Below are 25,506 nucleotides of genomic sequence, written 5' to 3' on the forward strand. Positions count from 1 at the left end.
AATGGAAAAAAGAACACATTGACACCGGTGTGTCAGACCCACCATACTTGCTCCGGACACTGCGAGAGGGCTGTACAAGCAATGATCACACTCACGGCACAGCGGACACACCAGGAACCGCGGTGTTGGCCGTCGAACGGCGCTAGCTGCGCAGCATTTGTGCACCGCCGCCGTCAGTGTCAGCCAGTTTGCCGTGGCATACGGAGCTCCATCGCAGTCTTTAACACTGGTAGCATGCCGCGACAGCGTGGACGTGAACCGTATGTGCAGTTGACGGACTTTGAGCGAGGGCGTATAGTGGGCATGCGGGAGGCCGGGTGGCCGTACCGCCGAATTGCTCAACACGTGGGGCGTCAGGTCTCCACAGTACATCGATGTTGTCGCCAGTGGTCGGCGGAAGGTGCACGTGCCCGTCGACCTGGGACCGGACCGCAGCGACGCACGGATGCACGCCAAGACCGTAGGATCCTACGCAGTGCCGTAGGGGACCGCACCGCCACTTCCCAGCAAATTAGGGACACTGTTGCTCCTGGGGTATCGGCGAAGACCATTCGCAACCGTCTCCATGAAGCTGGGCTACGGTCCCGCACACCGTTAGGCCGTCTTCCGCTCACGCCCCAACATCGTGCAGCCCGCCTCCAGTGGTGTCGCGACAGGCGTGAATGGAGGGACGAATGGAGACGTGTCGTCTTCAGCGATGAGAGTCGCTTCTGCCTTGGTGCCAATGATGGTCGTATGCGTGTTTGGCGCCGTGCAGGTGAGCGCCACAATCAGGACTGCATACGACCGAGGCACACAGGGCCAACACCCGGCATCATGGTGTGGGGAGCGATCTCCTACACTGGCCGTACACCACTAGTGATCGTCGAGGGGACACTGAATAGTGCACGGTACATCCAAACCGTCATCGAACCCATCGTTCTACCATTCCTAGACCGGCAAGGGAACTTGCTGTTCCAACAAGACAATGCACGTCCGCATGTATTCCGTGCCACCCAACGTGCTCTAGAAGGTGTAAGTCAACTACCCTGGCCAGCAAGATCTCCGGATCTGTCCCCCATTGAGCATGTTTGGGACTGGATGAAGCGTCGTCTCACGCGGTCTGCACGTCCAGCACGAACGCTGGTCCAACTGAGGCGCCAGGTGGAAATGGCATGGCAAGCCGTTCCACAGGACTACATCCAGCATCTCTACGATCGTCTCCATGGGAGAATAGCACCCTGCATTGCTGCGAAAGGTGGATATACACTGTACTAGTGCCGACATTGTGAATGCTCTGTTGCCTGTGTCTATGTGCCTGTGGTTCTGTCAGTGTGATCATGTGATGTATCTGACCCCAGGAATGTGTCAATAAAGTTTCCCCTTCCTGGGACAATGAATTCACGGTGTTCTTATTTCAATTTCCAGGAGTGTATATTATCCTTCTTTTCTTATAGCTGTTTTCCTCATAATTTCGCACATATCGCACCATTTTACTATGTCGTACGCTTTTCCAAGGTCGACATAAGCAATGAGTGTCGCTCGATTTTACTTCAGTCTTGCTTCCATTATCAAGCGCATACTCAGAACAGTCTCTTTGGCGAATTTACCTTCAATAAAGCCAAACTAGTTAACATAATCGTACATCTCGATGAATGTATCTTCTTAAAAATACACCTTAACACCTTTCGGCCATAGTCATTGTCAGAATCTATCAGATAAACATAACAGATGAGATGTAATATTTATACAATAATACGTTGTATGGAAACAAAATGAAGTTATACCACACCTCGAAATACTCGACACACTGTGTGTCATCTGTTCGCGCGTACACTTGCAACTCTAACTCCAAAGTTTCTGCCAGTTTCACCAGTATAAAATTTATTACATACTTTCTCCTTGATTCGTTAACATCAAAATTCATGAATTTATTGTTTCTCAGTGATTCTACAGTGTATCTTCTTAGAAGGCTTCTTTGGTGTGAGAGCCTATGGTAACTTCAGTTTTTTTACAGCAATGCACGATTTGTTCCGAGTGTACACGACAGTTTGTCATGTGAGACACTTTGCGTACCTTGCTTAACCTTTTATCTCTCAAAATCAAATTTGCTTCATATGCCACTTTAAAACCGATAACTTCCAAAAATGTATGAAAATTGTAATGGCGTTGTCATCGTACCTAACCGCATTTTTATCTTCAAAGCGTCCTTATTATTTTCATCTTTTCCCTTGTACATCTCCCTTGTTTCAGTCTTAACAACATACTTTCACTTCACTACTTTCTTCTGCTGATATGGTGATTGAGGAATTATTTTGAATTATAATAGTTGTATATTTTGGGATCATTCCTTGTTTTAAACAACATTTGCTGAAAATTTTCATGATGTTCCTTTGTATCTCAGAAAATATTGCGGAGCCACTTTTAGCCTGACCCAGTCCATAAATGAAATAAGGCTCACCAGGATGTTGTTTGGTGCAAGTTTCAGTTTCTCCATCTTCTCAGTGAAATGTCCTGAGTCCTTTATGGATGTGTCTGTCTTCCCCAAGTGTGGCTGGAGCAGAGAGGCCAAGTGTTTTTCCAGTTTATATGTCGGTGAGCCAGGAGCTCTAACAATCGGTCTTAGTGGAACGTTGTTCTTATGGATCGTGGGTAATCCATACAGCCGAGGTGGAAGGGCTTCTCTGTAAGTCCGCCGGCAGAGAAGACTCCTTGATTAATCGATTCGTATTCCGTGTGACACGTTGTGTCGGATCTGCGCTTACTTTCCGATACGTCGTCGGATTTAATAGGTCTCGGATCTTATGCTCATAATCTTCGGTCATCATTACGACAGTCGCATTCCCCTTATCGGCAGGCAGTACCAACATACTCTTGCAGGCGCTGAGATTCTTAATGGCTTGTACCTCTTTTTTTCTTCAGGTTGCAAGCTGTGAAAGGGCAGAGGAAATACGCACTGAAACAGCCAGGATACTGCGCCGAGCAAAACCACAATGTTGTCAGTAATAAAAGAAAAGATATGGAAGGAGAAACTGAGTACCCCATTCTCTTCTTATGGCATAACATGATTCTGCAGGAGATTATTTCCTTACTCATGCGAGTGTTATTTCGTTCTCATGAAGCTGCTGCAGGTCCAGAAGTCACCGCTGAACACTAGTGAGCTTAAGAAAGCAAAACAGTGTTATTGTTAATCGCCAATGTAAAGAAATAGTTTGTCTAATATAGATAATAATAATCACAACTGGACATCGTTAAGGAAAAGACAGTAAGTTCGACTTAAAACTACTGATATGGAAAAACGATAGCGTTTGCGTCACCTAACTTACTACTTCGAACCAGTTTACAACTCAAGAACTAAAAGGCAATAACCTTCGTCACTACAGAAATCTACAGTTCCGTAGTATGCTATGCAAATATAGAGGAAATAGTCCAAACAATGTCATTACTGAACTCGAGATGCCAAGAACAGGTATGATACAACCCTACTTCAAAAATGCTCGAGGAAGTACGAGGAATTCCCAGTTCCACTGTTTTAAAAAAAAGTATCGAGAAAGTATTATTCGTAGACATTTAGGATACAACGATGAACTTGATTTTCTGCTTAAAATATAATACCGAGGTTGGAACTTAAATAGTGGCAACTATTTATTCACAACCGATACAAAAGAGTTACATGTTTGTACCTGTTACTGTGCTTAAAAGCAGTCTCCATAATTGTGTAATATTCGTTGCTAGCGATGTGGAAGGTGTAGTATACCGTTAGCAGCGTCTGTTCTGTTGACGGTGCGAAAGGAGCGGTCTACTGCCTGTCGAATCTCTGGAACAGTTCTGAAACTAATGCCGCGAAGTTGTTCCTTCATCACCTGCGACCAGCTTTGCGAAATAAGCAGTGACACTTTCTGCGCAACTGACCCATCATTTTGCGCGACATTGCGCGGGCGCATACAGCGAAAGATGTGGCTGCTCTGTTCGGTCCATGGGACTGGGAAGTACTGTACCATCCACCATACTCACCGGACTTGTCCTTGTGACTTTGATTTGATTCCGAAGATGAAGGAACCACTTCGTGGCATTCGATACAGAACTGTTCCAGAGATTCGAAAGGCAGTAGACCGCTCTATTCGCGCCATCAACAGAACATGATCTGCTAACGGTATACTACACCTTCCACATCGCTGGCAACGGGTTCTACACAACGCTGGTGACTACTCTGAAGGACAGTAACAGGTGCAAACAATGTACCTCTTTTGTATCGCCGGCCGGAGTGGCCGAACGGTTCTAGACGCTACAGGCTGGAACCGAGTGACCGCTACGCTCATAGGTTCGAATCCTGCCTCGGGCATGTATGTGTGTGATGTCCTTAGGTTAGTTAGGTTTACCTAGTTCTAAGTTATATGGGACTGATGGCCTCAGAAGTTAAGTCCCATAGTGCTCAGAGCCATTTGAACCATTTTTGTATCGACTGTGAATAAATAGTTGCCACTATTTAAGTTCCAACCCTCGTATTTTGCTACAGGCTTCTCTTTTTTAACACAACAGAACTAAATCTAAGAGGCTGTTCTCTTCTGCAAGGTTTTCCGGGAAGGAGAAGGAATGCTACCTCTGGGCAGTGTTCTAAAATTTACTTGACAGTTATATTACATCTTATATAATGAACGTTTAGTATGTGCTTTGCGCCAGATTTGCTACTTACCTTCTTATTATTTTATTTTTCTGTTACCAGTTTGTAGCGCAGCTCGTTTTCAAGTGTTAGCTGTATAAAACTGAAAGTCGTAAATGCAAGGGGAGTTTGTTTTTATTTATGAACTACCAAGCTACTTTACTCTGATATATTTATTATATAACTGCACCGCTGTCATATTTCTTTTTATGTCACAGACGTATTTTGTAATTGCAGAGGCATATATCACTAGGGGTAAGATAGATACTGCCTACAGGAAAATTGAAGAGACCTTTGGAGAAAAGTGAAACGCTTGTATGAATATCAAGAACTCGGATGGAACACCTGTTCTAAGCAAAGAAGGGAAGGCAGAAAGGTGGAAGCAGTATGTAGAGGGTCCATACAAGGGCGATGTACTTGAGGGAAATATTATTGAAATGGGGGAGGACGTAGTTGAGGATGAGTTGGGAGATACGATACTGATTGAAGAATTTGACAGAGCACTGAAAGACCTCAGTCGAAAAAAAGGTCCCAGAAGTAGAGAACATTTCATTAGAACTACTGATAGCCTAGGGAGACCCAGCGATGATAAATCTCTAATATCTGGTGAGTGAGCAGTGCGTGGCTACCGTTCGTGCCATATCTCATTTGACATCTTGTTTTTACTGTACTACGACTTCGTAATGTTAATTTCAATTACTGGTGTCACTGCGTTGCCGTCTTGCCAGCCCGTGAGCGGCAGCAACGGCGCTTATCGATATAAGCCCTGGCGTATTATCTTTGCTGACTGTTATTACTTGCCGGTTGTCGCGTGATCGTAATTAGTTCAGATCTGCCAGTGAGTTGGGAGGCGCTAGAAGTGCAGTTCGCACCTGGCAGTGTTTGACTTAGGAATCGGCAGGAGTTCAGTCGGGGCGCGGCTGCAGTGAGGTCCGTACAGCCATGACTCGCCCGACGGTTGCCGATACACATCACTTGAGTGCGGACTACCTTGGTTGGTCGTCGGTCGTTCGCCTTGTCGGACGACGTGTATGTCGGCCGGGGATCGCTTGTGGGTAGCCTGCGTGTGCCGACTCGTGATTCGTCCTTGTTATTGCACAGTCGCTGCCGTTAATATTGTCTAGTCCTTCGTGCAAGTGGTCGTGAAACTGAGTGTAGCATGTGATGTTGTCTGCTCATTTTAGTGCTGTCTCCATGCTGATGTGTGGCAGTCGGTCGGCTGGAGTGGATCAGCCAGGAAATCTCCGCGCGGCGCAGTGGTCCGGGCGTTCTGGCGGTCTCTATGCAGTGTCGGGTGTTCCAATAGTTCAAATGGCTCTGAGCACTATGGGACTTAACATCTGAGGTCATCAGTCCCCTATAACTTAGAACTACTTAAACCTAACTAACCGAAGTACATCACACACATCCTTGCCCGAGGCAGGATACGAACCTGCGACCGTAGCGGTAGCGCGGTACCAAACTGAAGCACCTACAACCGCTCGGCCACTCCGGCCGGCGCAGTGCCGGATGTGTGAGAGCTGTTCTAATTGCTAGGAGGTTCGTGGCTCACCGACACAACCCATCAAAGTTAAGTGGTGATTTAATTACCGAAGCCAGTCTGTTAACATTGTGCCGTTGATTTTCATGCATGGCTGTTGGGGGTATTCCCGTGAGCAACAGCAAGTGTTCGAGTTGGCGAAAGTTTGGCCACCATCCGGTTGAGTTTAACTGTATTTTCGTTTTCTGAAGTCCAAGTGCACCAGCGGAATTTTCTGCCTTGTGGCCGTTAGCGTTCCGGTTACTTACCCTGGCCGCTGTCCCTTCCTCACCGTTTTGTCGCTGTCCAACACGTGCCTGTAGTTTTGACAGCTTATGCATAGTTGGTTGTAGGCCTTTTACGTTTTGGCTTTGGAGTTCCTCGTGCACTGGACGGGTGGAAAGCAAGTCATCTTGTCGGTGGGTCCGTTGACTGTCTCTTGGTTGGGTTCCCGGCGGATCGGATATAGTAGGGCCGACTACTTGTCTCCCCTAAGCGAACGTTAATATTTCAGGTCCAGACCGACCCCTGGGAACTTCTGAGCGCCGCTTATTGGTGTTTGATTGTATTTTAATGGCACATAGCCGATGGTTTTAATTTGTATGCTTATCGTTGGGTTTTAAAAAAAATGGGCCTTCAGCCACTTTAAAATAGAAAGTTCCTTACTTGTCAAGTCTTGCTCTGTGTGGGCCTTCAGCCTCATTTAAAATATTATTTTTGTATAAATCATTGGACCTTCTGTCTTTTGAAAATCTTAGATTGTTTTGATCTTAAGTCTCATTTAAAATATTTTGGATAAATCTTCGGACTTCTGTCTTTTGAAAATTTATTGTAGTTGTGTTTTTCAATCATGGACCTTCAGCTGTCTTAAAATTAGAATTCCTTACTTGCTTAGACTTAGACTGTTTTGGCCTTCAGCCACATTATATATATATATATATATATATATATATATATATATATATATACACTCCTGGAAATTGAAATAAGAACACCGTGAATTCATTGTCCCAGGAAGGGGAAACTTTATTGACACATTCCTGGGGTCAGATACATCACATGATCACACTGACAGAACCACAGGCACATAGACACAGGCAACAGAGCATGCACAATGTCGGCACTAGTACAGTGTATATCCACCTTTCGCAGCAATGCAGTCTGCTATTCTCCCATGGAGACGATCGTAGAGATGCTGGATGTAGTCCTGTGGAACGGCTTGCCATGCCATTTCCACCTGGCGCCTCAGTTGGACCAGCGTTCGTGCTGGACGTGCAGACCGCGTGAGACGACGCTTCATCCAGTCCCAAACATGCTCAATGGGGGACAGATCCAGAGATCTTGCTGGCCAGGGTAGTTGACTTACACCTTCTAGAGCACGTTGAGTGGCACGGGATACATGCGGACGTGCATTGTCCTGTTGGAACAGCAAGTTCCCTTGCCGATCTAGGAATGGTAGAACGATGGGTTCGATGACGGTTTGGATGTACCGTGCACTATTCAGTGTCCCCTCGACGATCACCAGTGGTGTACGGCCAGTGTAAGAGATCGCTCCCCACACCATGATGCCGGGTGTTGCCCCTGTGTGCCTCGGTCGTATGCAGTCCTGATTGTGGTGCTCACCTGCACGGCGCCAAACACGCATACGACCATCATTGGCACCAAGGCAGAAGTGATTCTCATCGCTGAAGACGACACGTCTCCATTCGTCCCTCCATTCACGCCTGTCGCGACACCACTGGAGGCGGGCTGCACGATGTTGGGGCGTGAGCAGAAGACGGCCTAACGGTGTGCGGGACCATAGCCCAGCTTCATGGAGACGGTTGCGAATGGTCCTCGCCGATACCCCAGGAGCAACAGTGTCCCGAATTTGCTGGGAAGTGGCGTTGCGGTCCCCTACGGCACTGCGTAGGATCCTACGGTCTTGGCGTACATCCGTGCGTCGCTGCGGTCCGGTCCCAGGTCGACGGGCACGTGCACCTTCCGCCGACCACTGGCGACAACATCGATGTACTGTGGAGACCTGACGCCCCACGTGTTGAGCAATTCGGCGGTACGTCCACCCGGCCTCCCGCATGCCCACTATACGCCCTCGCTCAAAGTCCGTCAACTGCACATACGGTTCACGTCCACGCTGTCGCGGCATGCTACCAGTGTTAAAGACTGCGATGGAGCTCCGTATGCCACGGCAAACTGGCTGACACTGACGGCGGCGGTGCACAAATGCTGCGCAGCTAGCGCCATTCGATGGCCAACACCGCGGTTCCTGGTGTGTCCGCTGTGCCGTGCGTGTGATCATTGCTTGTACAGCCCTCTCGCAGTGTCCGGAGCAAGTATGGTGGGTTTGACACACCGGTGTCAATGTGTTCTTTTTTCCATTTCCAGGAGTGTATATATATATATATATATATATATATATATATATATATATTGTAGTTGTGTTTTTCAATCATGGGCCTTCAGCCATTTTAAAAGTAAAATTCATTATTGTTAAGTCTTTCATTATGTGGGCCTTGAGCCTCCTCTTTTTAAAAAAAATTGTTGAGGATATAGCTTTGGGCCTTCTGCCTTTGAAAATTTATTGTAGTTGTGTTTTTGAATCATGGGCCTTCAGACGTTTTAAAATTAAAGTTCCTTAATTGTCACCTCTTAGATTGTTTGTGCCTTCAGCCACATTAGAAATTTTATTTAAGGTTAAAACCTAGTGCTTTCTGCCTTTTGAAAATTTATTGTTGTTGTGTTTTAAATCATGGGCCTTCAGCCATTTTAAAAAATTAAAGAGGTTTGCCTTAAGCAAACTTGACTAGGAAAAGGGATCTGATGGTAGGACATGTTTTGAGACATCAAGGAATCACCAATTTAGTATTGGAGGGCAGTGTGGAGGGTAAAAATCATAAAGGGAGACCAAGAGATGAATACACTAAATAGATGCAGAAGGATGTAGGTTGCAGTAGGTACTTGGAGAAGGAGAAGCTTGCACAGGACAGAGTAGTGCGGAGAGCTGCATCAAACCAGTTTATGTACACCACAAGAACAACAACATTATTGGTGAAAGGTATATTTTATTTAATATATAGATTCAGGTTCTCTTTCCTTTCGAATATCTACACACCGAGAAGAGTTTTATCAAAGTTTTCAATATGTTTCTTATTTTGAAGCTGGGTTTTTGCTTACGTGTTTGCCAGATATGTGTAGGTCACTAATACCTCTTGTACACTCATATAACTTCCCATTTAAATTGAAGGACTGAATGATTGCTACGTGTGTCAAGTGTCGAGTGTCATTCGTCTCTGTGGTCCATATCAAATGTGGAGAGATTTTATTAATATGTACTTTTTCATCTTGTATTGAGTCTATACTGTTTCTGTGAAATGGAACGAGTCACAATCGGAGCATTAAATTTTGTGTTTTCCTATCTGGTAATCTTTTTACTTGTATATATTCTGTGTGTGATATGTAATCGTAATTCCACTTCTGTCCCTAACCTAATTTTAAGATCAGTGTTATGAAATGGGTAACATACTTTCTGAGAAAAATTTTACAGTTATGACAAAGTAAAACATTTTTTTTTTCTTTCTTCCTAGTGCTAATGTACGTTCTTCATGTTTATGTCATATTTTAATTGACTCAGAAATACTATAAAGACTATGCAAAACTTAGACACACCACCAAGATTCCATAATATACTGTTTTGTGTTATAAGTGTTCTGACTAGGATCACATGGTTCACCGCAATGCGCTAACCTATCCTCGTCTAATTTCTCCTCTTTTACGGCTGATAGGTATACCTGCTTAAAGAAAGTCCCTCTACCTAAGGAATCACCTGCAGAGTAGGTCAGGTACCGAAGCAGAGAAGGAATTAGCATGGTTAATAAAAATATAAGAGGTATTCGAGATAAAGTTTGTGAACTGCTTACAGACGTTGGCTCTGACATTATTCGTATATGAGAGAACCACTTAAATAATTTCCTGATGCAATAATTTATCAACTGCCGTATGTCTTGTACAAATTTATTTTATTTTATGAACTTCTATGTGCAACCAGTTTCGGCATTATATTGTTACATTGATGCCATCTTCATGCCCCACTCGTCATAGTCGTAGAGTCACTATACACGGAAGGAGCCATATAACTGGATCCGTGAATCAATTCGTCCTACAACAGCTCTTGGTGTCCAGGTGGCCCTTGAAGTCAGGTTATCATATTTTGAGCAGTCAGACCGCTTTACCGTTGCATATTGTGGGTAATTAATGAATAGGACAAGTTTGAGTTCTGTTTGTCACGGCAAATTGTGTAGGTCAGTGTTGAAATGATGAAGACTAGCAAAGTGACACTCAACAGTAAAAAAAAAAAAAAAAAAAAAAAAAAAAAAATACATAATTGAGAACTTTCAGTACTGGATGGGGTGAACAAAAGGTTTCGATCGCTAGTCATCTTTTTCGAATTAACTATGGCGTTTGCTTATGTTTATCGCAAAATATTTCTCCAGAAGTTTTACTATTACGGAAAACGGGAGTAGCTCACAATTGGTTCACCTCTTACTTTAACAACAGACAGAAAATGGTCATTATTCACAGAGTTGAGGAGGGTTGTGGTGGGGGGTCTGAGTGGTGTAACGTCAAATGGGGGGGGGGGGGGGGGGTGCCCCAGGTATCAGTGTTGCGACCACTCCTCTTCCTTATTAATATAAATGATATGCCGTCTAGTATTACGGGTAATTGTAAAATATTTCTGTTTGCAGATGACACTAGCTTTGGAGTAAAGGATGTTGTGTGCAAAATTGGCTCTGTTTCAAATAATGCAGTTCATGACGCAAGTTCATGATTTGTAGAAACTGAACTAATGCTAAATCGCAGTGACACTGAGTTTTTACAGTTTCTAATACACAGTTCAACAAAATCTGACATTTCAATTTCACAGAATGGGCATATGATTAGTGAAACTGAACAGTTGAAGTTTCTGTGTTTTCAGATAGATAGCAAACTGTCGTGGAAAGCCCACGATGAGGATCTTGTTCAAAGACTTAATGATGCCTTTTTTACTACTCCAACTGTATCTGAAGTGAGTGACCGTTCGACACATTGCTTGTTTTCATTAGCTTATGTTCCTTGGTATTATATTTTAGGGTAGCTCTTCCCATTCTAAATGGATATCAGCTTATTCCTAAGAATTAGCAGCTCTCACTCAGTTAATACTCGGCAGAAATCCAATCGGCATTTGGATCGCACTTCCTTAACTCTTGTGCAGAAAGGTGTGCAGTATACTACTACATCCATTTTCAATAAACTACCAGAAGAATCCTACATCTAGCAGTAATCCACGCGCTTTCAAGTCGAAACTGAAGGGTTTATTCATGAGTAGCTCTTTCTATTCGGCTCAGAAACTCCCCGAAAAATTAAGCTGATTCATATATTATGTTGTTGACTGCTTTTACTTAAACTTGTGGCTTGACTTTTTTTGAGTTCATAAACATTTTATTTCATCTGTAATTACTTTTATTTTGTAATTTCATGTACTGACACGTTCCATGACCATGAAAATTTACTGCTCAATTTGATGCTACGGAACTATACATATAAATAAAATAAATCTTAAATGATTGCTCTCCTTCCCGAAATTCTATCTGTTATTTATGTTGCCAGATGTAGAAATATTTCTCAATATTGGGGAGAAACGTAGGGAATGGAAGGAATTGGGCGGAGGTTGTCAATAATTATTTTTTTCCTTCGTTTTACACTCTAAGACAAATAAATGACACATCACATATCAATTACCCGAATGTGAAGGAAATCAGTATATGTGATGTACACTTGCGGAATAACAAATGCTTAGAGTTCCAGAAACATTGGATGATTTATTCAAGAGAAAGAGATCGATGAATTGAGACAATTAATAGCGCGTCGGTTCCTATCTGGCCCGTGTGCAAGCAGTTATTCAGCTTGGAAGTGATTGACATCGTTGTTGAATATCCGGCTGAGGAGTATCGTGTCGATTTATGTGCAGTTGGTGTGTTAGATCTTCAAATTCACGAAATGTTGGAAGGGCCCTTCTCAAAATGCTGCAAACGTTTTGAATTGGGGATAGATCAGGCGACCTTGTCGACCAATGTCGTGTTAGTGAAGCACAAGACAAGCTGTCATTAGCTTGTTGAAATATGAGTCTCATGAAAGGCAACAAAACAGGGCGCACGATATTGTCGATGTAACTCTGTGCTGTAAGAGCGCCGCAGATGACAACCAAATGGGGGGACCGATGACCTATGCAGTTTGGTCCCTTTAATCTACAAACCAACCAACAACCAAATGGGTCGTGCTACGAAAAGTTCTGGCACCCTAGTCCGTCAATGTTCTTGGTTGGCGGTATGTATGGCCGGAGAGAGACACTTTGGAACCCCACCGCTCTGTAGAGCGTCTCCAGACACTTCTTCACTGGCCGCTGGGGTTCAGATCGACACAGGACTCATCGTCGTAGACAGATACAGCCCACTCAGTGAGATTCCAGGCCCAATGTTCCCAACATCACTGCAAATCGGTTTCCTGTTGTACAGATACCAGTCGTAGTCGGAGCAACTGTCTTTCAGTGAGCCTCCTATTAGTGGTCCTTCTGGTCAGTGAAGCACCATCTCCACATCGGATCGATGGTAATGATGAATCTGGGGTTGTGAGTTTCTGACCGACAATTTCTCCGCCCACAAGTTCTGTCATCTCTCTAGGTGGACAGTTTCGTTCTTGACGCTGTGTTTGGGCACAGTTTATCCATTCCTGCCTACACCGTTGAGTAGTGGCGTCGCTCCAATTACAATGTCGAGATATTCACCGATTATTCCAACTGGCTCCTGGGGTACAAGTACACGTCTTCTCTCAGATTCTGACACATAAGTCCATTGTTCATACATCTGTCTTTGAGACATAGTTACTTTCCAGCTCCGTACACGGAAGGAAATTCGCAATGGCTTTATGCCCTAGTAGCGGCAATTTACCCCGTTTACCATGCTGGCCCGCTGCGCAGTGACTTTGGGCTGCAGCGTCACACAGGCATCCAGTGACAGCCAAAGTTGACAGTCTTGCATTTTCGTTCCACACCCATGAGAGTATCAGTCGTAACAAGTTTTAACACATTGTTCGTGGTGTGTCGTTTCTTTATCTTAGAATGTGGTACACTCAACACGCAAAGATATTGGTACAATTGCCTTTAAGTAGTCCGCGAGTACGCAGAACTGCCGCAACACGACGTGGCATGGACTCGACTAATGTCTGAAGTAGTGCTGGAGAGAATTAACACCATCAATCCTGCATGGCTGTCTATAAATCCGTAAGAGTAGTAGGGTGTGGAGATCTCTTCTGAACAGCACGTTTCAAGGCATCCCAGATATGATCAATAATGTTCATGTCTGGGGATCTTGATGGCCAGAGGAAGTGTTTAAACTCAGAAGAGCGTTCCTGGAGCAATTCTTTACCAATTCTGGACGTTTGGGTTTCTTTTTGCATTGTCCTATTGGAATTACCCAAGTCTGTCGGAATGCACAATGCATATTAACGGATGCAGGTGATCAGTCAGGATGCTTATGTACGGTCACCTGTCAGAGTCGTATCTAGACATATCAGGAGTCCCTTACCACTCCAACTGCGCATGCCCCACACAATTTTAGAGCCTCCACCAGCTTGAACCGTCCCCTGCTAACATGCAGGGTTCATGGATTCATGAGGTTGTCTCCATACCCGCACAAGTCCATCAGCTCGATTCAATTTAAAACGAGACTCGTCCTGCCAGGCAACATTTTTCCAGTCATCAACAGTCCAATGTCGGTGTTGACGGGCCCAGGTGAGGCGTAGAGCTTTGTGTCACGTTGTCATCAAGGACACATGAGTAGCTTCTCTAACCCCCATTCCATATGAGCAAACCAACTGAGACTTTACCTGATGTTGCTCATACCTTAGGTAATTGAGCTACGCATGGCTCTGTTTAAAAAGAATAGTTCAGTAATGTAATAGGGTAGAGCTGTGTACTTCCGCTTTCATACCCAGTAGTTATACAGTTGCAGTTAACAACCTGAAACTGTGATACTGCAGTCAAATAGTCTATACCTTGGCTACAATTACGAATTAACAAAATAAACAGAAATATTAAATGAATGATAATTGAAGAATTATTAAAAAACGTTTAGAGAATTATGCTGAATAACGTTTATTAATGAAAGTCAATCTGTCTCCTTCGAGAACAAACGTAAAGTGTCCAACTTCTCAAGATGGTTCAAATGGCTCTGAGCACTATGGGACTTAATATCTGAGGTCATCAGTCCCCTAGACTTAGAACTACTTAACCCTAACTACCTAAGTACATCACACACATCCATGTCCGAGTCAGGATTCGAACCTGCGACCGTAGCAGCAGCGCGGCTCCGGACTGAAGCGCCTAGAGCCGCTCTGCCACAGCGGCCAGCCCTTCTCAAGACCTAATGTTTCGCTGAATGATTCGCACAATGACACTCGTTGATGCCCCAGCATTGAAATCTGCAGCAGTCGGCGGAAGGGTTACACTTCTGTCACGCTGAACGATTCGCTTCAGTCGTCGTTCGTCCCACACTTCCAGGATGTTTTTCCGGCCGCAACGATGTCGGAGATTTCATGATTTACCGGATTCCTCATATTCACGGTACACTCGTGAAATGGTCGTGCGAGAAAATCACCACTTCATCGCTACCTCGGAGATGCTGTGCCCAATCGCTCGTGCTCCGACTGGAACACCACGCTCAGACTCAAATCTTGATAATCTATCATTATAGTAGCAGTAACTGATCTAACGACTGCGCCAGGACTTGTTGTCCTATATAGGCGTTGCCGACCGTAATATTCTACCTGTTCACGTATCTCTGTATTTAATTACGCATACCTACACCAGTTTCTTTGGCGCTTCAGTGTATATTGGTGAAGTTTTTGGTTGATTTGACACCATGTTTAACTGTTTCTTATGCTGAGATATTTTTCCGTGAAATATTATTTAACTAATCTCGTGTTCAGTTCTTTAATCTCTTATGTTTCATCCAACGTAATTTCCGTAATTCTTAAGACATATTTTTTAATTTCCTTTTCTTCTGTTTCGGTTTTATAATTCTACGAAGGATACTTAAGAGTCGTTTCTTTTTCATTGATTTGGTGAGAACCACTCTTCCGAGTCTGCCAGATTGTTACTTCTACAGTACTCCCCTTGCTGTCTTTGAAATGACCTCTTCTTTTTATAACACCAAACTTCTAATGTTTTCTGTGGTTTTGCGACCAGAGATAGCTTCGCTTAATTCCGTAAAGGAATTTTTTAGATTATGGGGGCAATGCCTTAACATCGCTGCTAAGGATGATCGATATTCTGCTGTAATGTGCGACACGAACATATCTTGCTGCAATGAATTCGAGATCTGTGAATGCTCTTTTGGTGGAGGAAATGGAGATGTCCCTTACATTCCGGAGGACTTCTTTGCCCAGGAATTCATACTTAGTTGAGCAGCCCAAGCAGTTCATCCTCTGCTTCACAGTCTTAACTGCTTCATTGAGGTCAACGGATTGGTTAATATGATTGTGTCCTGAACCTAGCTTGTAATACGACGTAATGACCTACCGTCCCATAATCCACCAGCCCAGAGGGTCCGAAAGCACTTTCATTATTTCTGTTGGCGTTTCTCATCTGGTTGCATCAACGTGGCCGTCATCTGTCGAAATATTCACGGCCTGGTCGTACTTCTGCTGGTGTCCAATATCTTGGGCTACGTCTAATCATCTTCAGAATCATTATTGGCACGGATTCAAGGAGTGCACTGGAAAACCTGAAAATTGAGAAATCTGGCTGCAACTGGCCGAGTGAAAGCCAACATAATCATACCCAGTTATTATGGATCGAGGGAAATACTGGTATCTCATGTAACCAGTTGGAATCAAGTGTGACTGATGGTCAGCCTTACTGCTCTATCCTTCCACATACAGAATTTGTTGCTGGCTTAAAGAAAAAAGTCCATCAAGAACGTGGACAGACGTGGAAGATCTCCCAGCAGTCCAATAGAGTACACCATGCAGCAATAAAGCCGAGTATTTCGAGAAAAAATTGGTTGACCCAAATCAAGGTATCTAGATGTCGTATGTTTTTGGATAGGGTCCGCCTTTAGTAAATCACAATTTTGTTTTCGGGTTAAAAACAAAATTGTGCTCTGCTAAAGGTGGAGCTTATCCAAAAACATACGTACTGCTAAAGGAAAGACGAAAAAAAAAGAGCGGCCACCGCAAGAAGATTATCTAGATATCATAACGCGCAGCTGGCTGGGTCACGGCTGTAATCCATCACATCTTTATACTACGGAAACTCAGCCATCTCCTTAATGCGAAATGCACCCTGTTGCCATTGCAGACCTAAACCATGTGATTTCAGAAGTGTTTACACTATGACAGGCAACGCCGCATGTTTCCAAGGCTTTGATCATCGCAGGGATTCCGCAACCTATGTCTGTGACTGATCTGTCTCGGCGGCTGTCCACGAAGGACTATGCTAGCATTGACCGGTTGCTGTAAGAAGAGGAGACCCAGTCATAAGTCAGAAACAAAGGATCAGCATAAGAAGCTGTGATACATGAACTATGTTGACTGTGTGAATGTGCTAAAGTGTACCATGAAATTTAACTGATATTAATTGAATTTCTAATGCCTACGCTGTACGCATGATACTTTATATAAGAATTGTAGTTATTAACTGCTCTGGCTCAGTGGTTATTGCCAAATGCCAGAAAATTAAAAAAAAAATCCGTACAAACACTGCATTACAGGCAAGCTTCTCGCTCATGACCGTAACAATGTTTGATGTATGTCCTATAATTTTCTTGTTAAAGTGTCATTCTACTTCCTCTATTATTTGTATGTAAATGGCGCATACAGTGAGAAATGGAAATGAGCGTACGGCATTGTGGGCCGGGAATCCCCCATTCAGGGAAGTTCGGCCGCCGAGGGTAAGTACATATTGCATTCGGCGCCACATTGGGCGACTTGCGCATCGGAAATGGGGATCAAATGATGATGAGGACAACACAACGCCAAGTCCCTGAGTTGCGAAAGTCTCCTGCCCCAGCCGGGAATCGAACCCGGACCCCTTGGCGTGGTATTCCGCCGCGCTGACCATTCAGCTAACAAGGGCGGACGCATGCTGTGAGAAAATGAATGAGACTAAAATTTACTGATTGTGGAAGCGAAAAAACAATTGGGTTTCAGAGTGAAGAGCTACCATATCGTGAACCAGTGTGATAACATGCCTAATGATTTTCACGCTGTTTGTAAAAGCAACAGGCCTCTACTAACAAAACGCTGCTGATGAATGCTTACATGTCGAAGAAGCTAATTGGCGTTTGACTTTACATTACTCGATAATTGTCAGCCGCATGTTTATAGCGTGCCACTGCAGCTGACGCCAATCTCATCCGGTAAATGGACCGAAAACAACATCAATCCTGTTTGCTATCGTGTAATATGCAGCTGAGTGCAATCAAAATGTCCCGAAATGTCGACCGGGCCTGTTAAGTCCGTTACCAAAAATTCGGAATTGCGCAATGCGTGTGGACACAAACGTAATCGCGCTCCAAAGCGTGGCCGCAGCGTACGGCGGAAATTTGTCACCGTGGCTCGTGATAAATCGGCAGGATATTGTCGGCTGCAAGTGGCAGCCAACAGTCATGTCTGCAATTATTTTGGAGTGAATTTCCCTGGAAACAATTCGTGTCAACCAAATAAACTAGTACCGTTCAGGTTCTTGTTGCGTTCTACCCGTTACAAAACAAGAGATGTTCTCAAGAACTGTTTCATATGTCACAAAAACAACTGTCATAGTGCTAATTAGACAATCTGAGATGACGGCTACAGTCACGTTATCACAAACGGAGCTGTAGTGGTGGTGGAATGGGGACAGCTGTTATCGAAGGGACCGTCCAATTCTCTTTGGAACAAAATTAATAAGGGTGTAGGAAACCTTGAACGATTTAGGCCTGTAATGATCTAAATGCCCTGTCCTTTCGAATACACTTTAAGGTTTATGTGACGTCCCTCAATCACATAATCCCGACAGTAAAAATTTCATGATAATGCAGTGGGCCCGTGTGCCAATTTCATGAAATGACAATATCTCATGTACAGTCCTCTGTAGGCAGATATATAGAACTGTCATAGCCAATGAATTTCTCGTGCTGCAGCGGTAAGTATGTGGCTAAACTCAGATGTACATAGACGTCCTGAACTCCATGGCGTTAGGAAAGGGGCGGGGGATTAAAGTAACTTCAGCCAAGATAAGGTTAACGTATTAGATCGTACGTCGCATCAAAACAATAACTCAATAATACTTTCCACCTAAATTATGTTTTCTGAATTCTAAATCAATATAATCGAGGAGGGACCTTTCCACCGCGATAAGTTCATAAATAATAGTTTTACAGGAGAGAAAAAAATCTTTTATCGACCAAAGATATGTAATAAATGCTAACTTGAATATGAAAAGTCATGGTCATGAATTTGAGGGCTAACTAGCGAAATGTCACCCTTTATTTAAAGGCCCAGCTGCTACTCTACGTTTTAAAATCTCTAAACTTATTTTGCACCAACCAGAGGGGCATATCGTGACTTTAACCAAATTTACATAACAAAAGTTCTTTGTTTAACTTATAATAGCTAATAAAAAGAAACAGAAAGGTGTATCCAGCTCCACTGTAAACAACAGAACTAAAACTAACGCCTTTGATTTGGTGGTAACGTACCGTCTCTACGAGAAACTTCCTTTAATTCTGTGAGCAGTGATTCAAAACTATAATTATTCAGTACCTTTCTAAACAGTATTTAAGCAGTACAGTCAAAATGGTTGTTTGAATTATTGGTTTAATTATAAATTTTTATTACATAAAAACGCATTTTAATCCTCCAGGTTGCTCTTCCAAGCAATTCACTCACAGTTCTCACCTTTCCCTCCTACACTGTTTGCTAAATCATCTCACTCAAGAAGTTGAGCATAAAATTGTAGGCTTTCATCTTGAATCGGTCACAAAAGTTTTGCTCTAGAAACTCTTACTCTGATTTTATGCGATTATCAAACTGACCACATTTGGGTCAGGTATGTTATCTCATCCTACAACTAATTTTAGTAATGCTGTAGAACTTTCCGATGCTGTATGAAGTCTCCATTTTAAAAATGATGTACATTCTTTTCTCCTGTAGTTTCAGTTTCTCTGTTATTATATTCACGTCTCTAATCTCCATGAGCTTCTTCAGATAATGGTAGAGGCCCTAAAACTTTAAAAATACCTCAGTCTATTCTTGACCTTCGAACATACCCCATTTGCTGATCAATGTTGTGATACCGTTGAGAAATTAATATTTCGAGCTGTTTCTGAAGACTGCTCCACACTGTACCGAAGAAATGATCCACAGGCAATTATGGAAGACCAAGCACCGGAAGTATTAGGCTTATTTCTTGCACTGGCAAGAGAATACACACAACTGTGAACAAACAAACTTGATGAAACTTGTCAGGTACGTAGAATTATCAAGTATCGTAGTACCATTTCACCATTAAGGGGTAAAAAACCGACTGAAAGGTAATTTGGTATATTAGGTTTAGAGGGAATATATTCGAGAAGACAATACACAATAAAATATTTTTATAGAAAATTTGAAATCCAACTTACTTCCTTAAAAATTGTGTAATCAGTTTTAAAGCCTTGTAGTTTTGCAAAATACACCATCACAATCAACTAATTTTGAAATATGAAGACTTTTGTTACAAAATATAGATTGTGACCTGACACTGTCAGCGAGAGAGCGATCTCTTGGTATGAAAAGGATAATATTCTTGTTAGAGAAATTCTGTAAGGTCAGATCCCATAATTATATATTTGGACTAAAAGTCTTAGTAAATTTTAATCACCATCTTCTGATTATGTACATACATCAAAAATTGTGCCAGCCTCTGCAGCTGACTTTTGTCTAGTCAGGAACGTATAGGAGTTCAGGTCGCTGGGTCAGACTCACCAGTACATTTTCATATATCAAGCAATGAAAACATAATTCTGGTAACAACTCACAAGAGTTACCACTATATGACACTGCACTACATAGAGTGGCAAAAGAAGGTTATATTTGTCAGAAGTTAAAGAAACGTACATGCAACAGAAATCTGTGTAATAAAGCTGGTTTCTGAAACACCAATTTTGGAAAGTAAGCTGTTCATAATGTGCTGTTACTGAATTTTCAGCATGCCTAAGTAATATAACTAAATGTACAACACTCTCTTAATTATTTATTTTACTTACTTTTGTATTATGTGTCAAACTGGTGGTTTACATTAAAAATTAATGTCTTCTGTTTTCCTTTTACTTTACCATTTCACATAAAAGTATTTTGTTAACTGAAAATAATAAGTAACTCATTACTGAATGCTAAGTAATATTAGTAATGATGATCTACAAAGAAATGCTTGAAACAGAATTTTTTTACAATATGTACATAGAATGAACAAAATATTTTCATATATTACATAAGATGGACAACACAACACACACAAAAAAAATTCAGAATTCTCTAATTGTGGCAAATGATCATCTAAATTTTAAATATATGATTCGTCTCAAGGATATTTCAGTAGATTAGTAAAACTTGGGAAAGAGTGCTGATTACATACTAGTGACTACAGCCTGATTATAGTGTTTCTCAATTATAGATTGACACTGTAATCATTCAGCAGAATTAGATCAGATAATCTTCTCACAAAGTTCTTCAAACGTCGGATGCTATATACGTCCCATGGCGGTACCTGTGCCGTACAGCCCTTTGGGATCACAAGATGATCAATTTACTTGTCATTGGGTATGACTATAAAGAGATTTCTTTCACATTGACCGCTCCAAGAATCCAGTAACAATAGAAATTTCTGTCCTGCTCTGGGAAAGACATTACCTTAACAGATTTCGTAGATGTCGCAAGAACACCTGGGACTTCACAAGATGATCAATTTACTTGTCATTGGGTATGACTATCAAGAGATTTCTTTCACATTGACCGCTCCAAGAAACCAATAACAATAGAAATTTCTATCCTGCTCTGGGAAAGACATTCCCGTAACAGATTTCGTAGATGTCGCAAGAACACCAGGGACTTCAAAAGGAAAGTCTTCAATTCTTAGTTAAAACCCTACATATATTAATTTTGAAACGATGTGAAAGGTGTGGTCATTGTGAAAAAATCGATTGAGTGTCATACGGGGCGACAAGGACCTTGTTCATCTCATGATCCCAAAAGGCTGCACAGCACGGGTACAGTTGTGGGAAATACACGGCTTTCGAAGTTTGTGAGATGATTTTCAGACCTAGTTCTGCTGAATGACCGAGACGTCAGTTTTCACTGGAAAAACAAATTAATCAAGCTGCAGGCACTAGTACTTAAATAATTCATTACACCAAAGTTTTCCAGTGTACTGAAATATGACTTGCACAAATCAGGATATTGAGAGGAGCACCCACCGTAGTTGGGGGATCATGCTAAACTTTGTTTTATATTGTGTCGTCTTCCCAGTATATTACGTGAAGAAATTTCATGAATTTTATGTGCATAGTGCAAAAAGTTACATTTTAAAAATTTCTTCACCAGCTATCATTATTTTAGGAATTTTACATCATAATAATGAGACACTGTTTTCAATTAACAAAAGCCACATACATAAAACTGTAAGGTAAAAAACAAAATAAGGGGATGTAAAACGTAATAAAAAACTATTTCACACGTGAATCAAAAACAAGTTAAGTGGATCATTACCGTAATAGTGAACCTTTAAATATTTTGAATCGGTATGTTGAAAATACTCTAGAAGCACATTTTGTGAAGCTTAATTCTCAAAACTGGTACTTCAAAAACCAACTTTATTACTCCTTGATGTATGTGTTGTGAAAACTTATTTTATGCTCCAACAAAAGTTTTCATTTTCAAAATTAATTATTGGTCGTCGCGTATGTAGCAATATTTCAAATAACTGCAAAAATTAGTATTGCATTATGTTGACCCCTGTAAATAACCGCCAAATTTCATCAAGATCGTTTAGTTACACCTGGAAATGTTTCCTCATGAATCTGGAGTCTTCTTCAGAAGCCACCAGTAGAGAGAGTTAACTACAAGGCCTTTCTGTTTTGTAGTGAGTAGACATTTGAAAATAATCGTATACTTTTGGTGTATTCTTCGCGTATGTGCTTACTTATAGCGTCTGTAAATGCTGTAACTACTACATTTGCTCCCCAGCCAACTTGGTCCTACGGGTTATGTGATTTTAATGTGCTGAAGTGTGACGACGTTTTACGACTTACGGCCTTAAGTGACTTTCATATGGGATAAACAATTTTAATATGGGATAAAACATACCAAAACATGTCGTAAGGACCAAATAAATGCTTTAAATGCAGTAACTGTAGCGCTAAACAGTCAAAGAAAAAAAAACACTGGGTAGTCAATGTCATAACAAGATATTCTTTTAAATTTACTTACCGTTCCATCTTCTCCACATTCCTTTGTCTATGCCCCTCTGCCATTTCATATAACTAGAACATTAGTCGGCTATAAGTGCACTTTCTCAAGCCTGCGTTGTATTTCAGCCCTGTGGATGTAAAGAGTGTTGTGAATGTTTTGCGTTTCTGCCTCTTCCCTGTTCTGTCACTAAGGTACAGTTAATGACCATTTCCTTTCAAGTTGGTAAGTTAGCTTAGCGCTTCCTTCAATAATTGTTCATCTGTGTATGTTTTTGTGTCTTCACTTCTAGTATCCATTTTCTTCACCGATATTTCGTTTCTTTATTTTGTTATGTCTTCCATTTACTAATTTGTTACGACAATTTCCACTAGCTCCTACTGCACTTTCATAAGCTTCCTCTCTTAATGTTACAAAGCGCTGAACATTCTTTCTTGTCAGTCTCCTCGGACTTATTCGTTCTGTATGTCAATGGATCACTAGTATTTCTTTGCTAATTTCCGCTGTAATATTTGTACATGATTGTAAAACTCTGTATTACTTCTTAATTTAATTATTGCTGCTGTTTTCTATTTCCTAGCCGCTCTTCACGAACGTTCCTACCTCTTTCCAGACTTCTTCATGTTTCTCTTATTAATGCCAAAATAGTTGTTCCTCATTCATATGTGCACCCTGGCAAGTTGCTTTCCTGTAATGATGCAGTTTGGCATTTAAAGGGAACAATTTTTTATATAAAAATATAACGAGAGTTGAAATTCTACACCTACATCTACAAACATTCTCCGCGAACTACCATTCGCTGCATGGCTAACTGTGTCTTTTACACAACTAAACATTCAAACTCTTGATCCAATGGCTAATAGAGGGAGGAAAAAACGGCTATCGTTATGATTCTGTACGAGACATGATCTCTTCTATCTGCTCCTCGCGGTCCTTGCGTGAGATGTCGTTTTGCACTTTGTACCTTACGTTTGCGTATGACATATACATCAATAGAGGATGTCTGTATGTTTTATTAAATGTATCTGGTTAAATCCGCTTTGTTCTTGCTGTAAACAACCGCCTCAGTTGCATTATGCCTATACACCAGTAAGGTCGCCGCCAGTTTGTTGGGTTCTAACTCAGACCCTATGTTTACAAGAATGTATAACTGCTATTAGATGGCATGGTGTTTTACTTATTGTTCTATATAAAGTACATTAATCCTGTTTCTGTAATTTTCCTTGTATTTCAGTCATGAATATGGCAATTTATAGCCGAAATCTAGATATGCAAGAGTAATAAAACTAATGGGATTGCGACTCATGGCTGTCTGCCTCTCCTTCCTTGATATTACCTGTTCATTTCATATCATGCCGCTTTTGCATTATTATAGCTATATATTTAACCAAAGTGACCGGCCTGAGAGACACTCCAAAAATACTGCATTTCATTTCAGAACTGATGGGAAAATCTTCTAGGCTGCAAGGCTACGTAATGTTACACACTATCTCTTCTACACGATCGATGTTTCAGTCACTCTGCTGGTATTTCTTCTGGATCTTCTGGTGTTCACGTTTAGCAGAACGCTGCCAAAGACCATTGTCACGTTCACTTGCAAAGAGGAGTTCTCTCGCCCCTATGCTGAAGATGTGAGGCTACTGAATAAAAATCTTCTAACTGTAATTGGTGGGCCTTCGTCATTAGCTAAAACGTTAATCTGGCAGAACACGAGAGGGGAATGTTTATCATAATATTTCTGCCGTTCCACAGAGGTGGACCCCTTCCTGCGAACGTAGATCGTTGCTAAGCATAAAATAACAACAAATTTTCTTATAGAATCTTCAGTTTTATGACTGGTTTCTTGTATCCTACCACGAAATCTTTTCCAGTGCTAACCTCTTCATCAAGGAGCAGCACTTCCACTCTAACTCCACACCTATTTGCTGGATGTATTCCACTCTCGGTATTCGACTGCAGTTTTTATCATCTACGACGCCCCCTAGCACCGTGGTGCTCGTTTCCTGATCCCTCAAGACAAGTCCTGCCTTCCTGTCCCTTCGTCTTATCAGTATTTTCCATATGTATCTTTTTTAACCTATTTTGTAAAGATCCTCCTCATTCTATATCCTATCCTATTTTGTATCACTATATCTCAAACGCTTCTTTTTCCCAACTATCTACGAATCACTACCACATAATTCTGCCCTCCAAACACATGTCCTCAGATATTTCTTCCTCATTTATAGGTCTATATTTGATACCAGTAGACTTCTCTAGGCCAGGAACTCCCTCCATGGCTGTTGTAGTGTACTTTTTATGTTTTTCTTATTCTGTAGGTTTTGGGTTCTTTGCTTCCCAAGTAGCAGACATCCTTAAATTTGCCTTAATCGTGATCTCCAATTTTCTCCTTGTTCACATTTCTACTACATCTCATTGCTTTCCTCTTTCTCCGGTATATTATCAATCCATATCCTGTGGTCATTAAACTGTTCATTCCATTCAACACATCCTGTGATTCTTTACTTTCACTGAGGACAGCAATGTCATCAGTGAATCATGTTGGTGATAGCCTTTCACTCTGAATTTTAATCAAAATCTTGGAACTTTCTTTCATTTCCATCATTGCTTCTTCGATGTGTACAGTGAACAGTAGTTGACGATGACTGTATATCTGTCTTATACCCTTTTACTGAGAGCACTTTCTTCTTCGTCTTCCACTCTCATTGTTCCGTCTTGGTTCCTGTACATATTGTACATTACCTGTGTTTTCTTTTACCTTACTCCTATTTTTCTCAAAATTTCTAGCATCTTGCACCGTTTCTCTTTGTCGAGTGTTTTTGTAGATAGAAAA

This window comes from Schistocerca serialis, chromosome 7, assembly GCF_023864345.2.
Source record: "Schistocerca serialis cubense isolate TAMUIC-IGC-003099 chromosome 7, iqSchSeri2.2, whole genome shotgun sequence".
Classification (NCBI taxonomy): domain Eukaryota; kingdom Metazoa; phylum Arthropoda; class Insecta; order Orthoptera; family Acrididae; genus Schistocerca; species Schistocerca serialis.